We start from the raw sequence: 6,490 nt of genomic DNA, 5'->3' as shown, positions 1-6,490 counted from the left end.
CAAAACAGTCCAAAATCAAAAACACATATTCCCGCCAAATAACAAAAACAACAAAGTTGAAAAGTTTGTCATATTTTAGTATAATCTGTCCATTGCACCAATGCTTGGAGAATAACAATAGCTATTTACAAAATAAAACTGAAAACTTTACAGAAATCTGCAAATATCAATGACAAAATGTCATCCTTTTTTTTTTTAACTTGTAATAATAGGTTAAAAGTTGACATATAAATCCACTGTTTGCAAAACTGAGAGTGCACTTCTGCTAGCCTCGTGATTGATAAAATATCTAACTAAATATTTATAACCCAAAGTTCTTCTTTTCCAACATTTGTATATGAACCATCTAAATAAATAAATAAAAAGGGGGCTAACAGTTTTTTTTGTTTTCCTCATTTCTCTCATACGTAATAATATAACTTTCATCATCTTTTTGAATGATAAAATACTGAGAAAGTAAGTCATGATTTTTCTGCTTTTAAATAAGTGCTAGTATGCTTAGTAGTAACAGTTACTTAAATACCTATGATTTCTCAGTTTCATAAAAGATGATTATGATTCACATGGTTTCAATCACAAATATCCTGAGGGTTAAATAAATCAGATAAGCAACCTATCAACTGATTGCCTGATACAATCATAGCCAAGCACTAGTGAGGTTCACATGGCAGTCTGTTAACTTAAAGTTTAGGTCATGGTTATAAACTTTGAAGTTAACTCATAGTTATTTTCCGTGCAGATACACTCATGTTTACTAACATTTTACGTTATTTTAAGCGAAGACGCGGTTTACTTAAAAGGTTATGCTACCTTGTAGTTAACTTTGAATACTGTTGTTCGGCAGCATGGTTAGTGGATTGTTGTTTATAACTTCAAAGGTGAACGAACATAAAGTTTATGACTACCGTGTGAACGTAGCTATTGGCATGATCGAAGCACTATAGGTCCCTTTTCTCAATACAAGATAGACCCTCACAAACCCATATACAAAATTGTGTTGACAAACAAATGATAGCCATTTATTAGCTACGGTAAACTTATGAAAGAATGGAGGACCGAGAGAAAAACATGACATAAAACAAGCAAAATTATGTTGCAATATCATTTTGAAAGTTGCTTTTAGTCTCTTTTATCTTCAAAAGAAAACAAAATCATGGCCAACGCCTGTCAAAATCAATCTCAATAATACATGATGAAACTGGGATCTCTTCCAAAGTCTGCCCATGTCTCTAATGACAATGTAATGGATATAAGTAATATTGACTTTGGGAAACAAACTCTAAATAAAGGAAAAAGATAAAAAGAAGAAGAAAAAAAATTAATTTCATAAATACCCTGTACTAAAATAGGGATACACAATTCTTTGTGCTGTTAAATGCCTGCAAGACTTTTTCTCGCATCACTTTTTGTGCCATCAAACAAACCCTTTTGATGTTCCATACTACGTTTTGAAAGGGAATGTGAATAGGGGTCGACCAGGCAATGAAAAGAGAGTCAAGACTGAAATGGTGAGTTGCCATTTTTTTGGGGGTAGTGCCACTAGTGAGTGAGCTGATACGATCATTGAGTGATCTTAAACCATGACCTAATCATGGTATGTCGACAGCAATCCTTTGTAGAAGCAGCAACAAGAATAGTCTCCAGTATAAGGAGTTCAATAGATTTAGAGTTGACAGATTAAATAAAGGCATTATAGAGGCAAGTCATAATATATTCTATTGTTACTGATGTTATTGTTGCACAATTTGATTCTTCCATGAATAAATACACATTCAGGAATTTCAGGTCATGTTAATATCATCTAGGTCTTTATACCAGGTAATTAAATAAACTTCCCACCCCAACCCTAAATTTATAACAAATTAGCAGGAGAAAACTTTGACAAAAATCAGAACTACTTTCATGTTATTCAATAATAGCCTCCCAGATTTGATATTGTTGATAATAAACTTGTGTTATGCTCCTATTATGAGCACTTCAGAGGTGTAGGAAAGGGGTATATATTCTCTACATGCACTCAAGTGGGATCATTTCACTTCAGAGTATTAAAAAACCTTACTTCAAAGATACTATGTCCCTTTTGCAGCCAACTTCAAATTATGTAGAACTTTGCAGGAATTATGAATATGTCATGTATGTGAAAGGAGATGGAGGTGAAGTAAATCATCAGAAGCTTTATTTTCACTTCTGTACAAGTTTGAAATTTTATGACAATACCACGGATTGAGGTGCATAGCTCTAAAGCAGCTAGTTCTAGATAACGCTTAAGTTTCACAAAGACTGAGTGGTCAGACTTTCATGCATCTGATGGGCATTTAACTTTCTCATCCCTTTAAAGCATATACCTAACACAGTTAGCATTCTATCATAACACTGTACAACCTTGACCCCAAGAGGGCAGAGCTTTTAAGCTCTAAAGACTGGCATCAGAGTATAATGAATACCTGGTGGATTTAGAAAACAGAAACCAGAGAAATTCACTACAAGTCTGGGCTCATTAAAGATAATACAAAGTTTTGGGAAATTCTGAAATTGGGTGGATAGTGATTCTTTACAATTTTGATAAATTTGAATGCCTCTGTGGATGTATTATAAGCACTAGAAAATTTGGCCCCTAAAACATTTCTGCTTTCGAGAAAAAATTAACATAAAAATTTACCGGTGCTCCTGGTAAATTTTGATAGATTTAAAATAGTGCCTAGGGTCGTACAATCGTAGCTGCGACCATGAAAATGTCAGAATATGTAGTTGTGATACATAATTCCCAAACGGAAATAGTTAATCGGTCGATTTTAGTCAAGAACAATTGTTTTATAGCGTAATTAATATCTTGACCTTGAGAGGGAGCTATACAACATAAACAGTTTATTATTTACAATTTCATAACTTTAGACTCGATTTCAACCGCGACAACGATCACTGAATATGGTAGGATCGCATATGCTTCCAACATTTTCATTTGAAACAAATTCATGACCCCATACCAAAACTTTGTGTTACCTTTAACAAAATCATTTTGAAAAACCATTTGTGTTCTTTGACTGCCATATTATTATTGCAAAATTATTTACTTTACTTGTATCAAAGAGAACTGTTGCTGAGCTAGCGCCATGAGCGTCCCTGGACGGTGTGTGCGCTCTATAAGTTTACACTATTATTATTATTTTATTATTCACACTACTCTTCATGGTAAGCTGCAATGTGCTGTGGCGTAGTCAGGACGTTTTCAGTGGGGGGGGGCACGGATCATCATTTTTTCACACTTACAACGTGTATTTTGCGAGGGAGTGAAAAATTGCATTTAGACGTATTAAAATTGTGCATTTTGACAGAGCTTATCAAGTGTTACTAATAATTAAAGAATCATATTCTATTTGTGTTTGTGTTTTTTCATTCTTTTTAGTGAGAAGGGGGAGGGGTGCCTGAGGGACACCAGAAGCCCCACTGGCTATGCAACAAATGCCCCAAACTTTGTCACTGGTTTTGCAGACCACGATTTACCACAGTTTGCAAAACCAATGGCAAATTATTTTGAGATTAATATTTTGAAGATTGATGCATTTCAGAAAAAATGTGTGCTAAGAGCCAGAAGACCATCTACCCCACTCAATTTGATTTACATTAACAAACATATTATAAGGTATACAGTACACCCTTCTTGCTCTATAAAAAAAAGGAAAGTTTGTTTCAATTACACTCTACAGTATGGACATTTGAGATGTACCACTCATACCAGTCTGAGACCTCTACATACTTTCAGAGTATGGACATTTGAGATGTACCACTCATACCAGTCTGAGACCTGTACATACTTTCAGAGTATGGACATTTGAGATGTACCACTCATACCAGTCTGAGACCTGTACATACTTTCAGAGTATGTACATTTGAGATGTACCACTCATACCAGTCTGAGACTTGTACTTACTTTCAGAGTATGGACATTTGGGATGTACCACTCATACCAGTCTGAGACCTGTACATACTTTCAGAGTATGGACATTTGAGATGTACCACTCATACCAGTCTGAGACCTGTACATACTTTCAGAGTATGGACATTTGAGATGTACCACTCATTCCAGTCTGAGACCTGTACATACTTTCAGAGTATGGACATTTGAGATGTACCACTCATACCAGTCTGAGACCTGTACATACTTTCAGAGTATGGACATTTGAGATGTACCACTCATACCAGTCTGAGACCTGTACATACTTTCAGAGTATGGACATTTGAGATGTACCACTCATACCAGTCTGAGACCTGTACATACTTTCAGAGTATGGACATTTGAGATGTACCACTCATTCCAGTCTGAGACCTGTACATACTTTCAGAGTATGGACATTTGAGATGTACCACTCATACCAGTCTGAGACCTGTACATACTTTCAGAGTATGGACATTTGAGATGTACCACTCATACCAGTCTGAGACCTGTACATACTTTCAGAGTATGGACATTTGAGATGTACCACTCATACCAGTCTGAGACCTGTACATACTTTCAGAGTATGGACATTTGAGATGTACCACTCATACCAGTCTGAGACCTCTACATACTTTCAGAGTATGGACATTTGAGATGTACCACTCATACCAGTCTGAGACTTGTACATACTTTCAGAGTATGGACATTTGAGATGTACCACTCATACCAGTCTGAGACCTGTACATACTTTCAGAGTATGGACATTTGAGATGTAACACTCATACCAGTCTGAGACTTGTACATACTTTCAGAGTATGGACATTTGAGATGTACCACTCATACCAGTCTGAGACCTGTACATACTTTATGAGTATGGACATTTGAGATGTACCACTCATACCAGTCTGAGACCTGTACATAGGTCTAGATTCTATCAAACTTTTCCAGAAGATGATGACAACAACATGGCTAACATGAAAACAAAACAAGCCATAGGTACTCTTTCCCATATTTATTTTTTTTTTTTTAAATTTATTTATTTATTTATTTATTTTATTTATTTATTTATTTTTTTTTTTTTTTTGGGGGGGGGGGCTATTCCGTGATTACCTGAGACAAGACTGTTAAACTCATAATTATAACAAATTACATATGGATGGAAAGATTTTCTCTTGAAAAACACGAATAATTTGCTGAGAAATCATATAGATATGGAAAGGCGTAAAATGCAATTTTTCAAGACCCTTCTTAGACCCCCAAACGCCCCTGAATGTAAGCCAAACACACAAGCGTAGCGAGCTCTGAATAGTGACGTCACACACTGGACAAACAGCTTAGTGCTGTGTAGCAGTCCATAGCTAGCCAGCCGTGTCCCGTATGTGACATCACAAATATTGACGCTCTACAAAGGACCGCTGAAGGCAGACAATCTGGATCTCAAAACTAACATTTTTGAGAGTTGATTACTGCGGGCCCCAAACATATTTTGAAGAAAAGAGTTGTTGTATTTAATCGGCAAGGCTTCCCCTTCGCAATGATATGAGTTTTGCATCGATTCAAAATACTTATGATTCTTCGTGTGGTACTTTAAAGGTAAAGACTAGTTTTGGAAACGCCCCCCTCTCAAAAAAATGAAATGGAAGCTCTTATTATTACCAATCATGTGAAAGAATATGTTTTGACTAATACGCGATGACACAAATTTTGCCGGGAAACCGCCTACTAATTGATATATTTGGTAAATTATTATATCTATCCGGACCGGATTGTGTAGTCCCATATACATCTTTTTGTGTACAGTGTTTGTAACTTTATCAAGACTGGGCCAAATTCTTATCATTTTGATGATTCCAGAACCTTGCAGTACACACCAATACACTAGGAGGCACGATAGCTCAGTCGGTAGAGCAGTGGTCCCGTAATCCGGTGACCCGGGTTCGAAACCAAGTCGATGCGCTAGTGCCCTTTGGTAAGGCATTAATCCTTATTACCAGGTCCCTCGGAGAGGACCTAAAGCCGTCGGCCGTCTGGTTGCTTACGTACAAGCATTTAAAGCAGTCAGGTAAAATAACCACCACCTTTATCATTCGTTATTTCTTAATACTTATACCGTGTGAGTCAAGAAAATTGCTAATCATTACAAAAATCATCTACGAGCAGTAAATTATTATACATCCTATGAAAGAGCGTTTTATCCCAAATCATTTGGTATCATTTTCTGTGGTATGTTTTCATGCGTGGATGAACAGGAGGCATTGTTTGCGAGAGTGCAAAAATCGACTTGCGCCAAAGTGATGCCTACAGTATGTGATATGTAGGGATTAAAGTGAGAGAATGAATTGAGTGTATCAAATGAAATGTATTGCACATGCTTTTTGCAGTAGCAAAGTCAAGCACAAAAATGTTCGTTGATATTTGATAATCTATATTTGATATGTGTGGCATGATTAATTTTGTTAGGGATGTTATTTTGATCTGCAATGACCGAATTAATACCCAAATCCGTATTGTTTTATTCAAACATCACGTAAGCAACTTTGGCTCAAGTCGATTTTT

The 6,490-nt window shown here is 36.1% G+C and overlaps 1 long non-coding RNA gene across 1 annotated transcript; it reads right to left on the bottom strand.

Annotated features, from left to right (window-relative positions):
- Positions 1–3,243: 3,243 nt before the first annotated feature.
- On the bottom strand, positions 3,244–5,368 carry LOC115929785. Its single transcript, XR_004066728.1, has 2 exons — positions 4,847–5,368; positions 3,244–4,788 (listed from the first exon to the last, which is right to left on the bottom strand). It is a non-coding gene; the product is annotated as an uncharacterized LOC115929785 (long non-coding RNA).
- Between the last annotated feature and the right edge of the window lie 1,122 nt (positions 5,369–6,490).

Source organism: Strongylocentrotus purpuratus, unplaced genomic scaffold, assembly GCF_000002235.5.
Source record: "Strongylocentrotus purpuratus isolate Spur 01 unplaced genomic scaffold, Spur_5.0 spur5_scaffold_5, whole genome shotgun sequence".
Taxonomy (NCBI): Eukaryota; Metazoa; Echinodermata; class Echinoidea; order Camarodonta; family Strongylocentrotidae; genus Strongylocentrotus; species Strongylocentrotus purpuratus.
The sequence above is the reverse complement of the archived record's forward strand: the minus strand, read 5'-3'. Positions and strand labels throughout refer to the sequence as shown.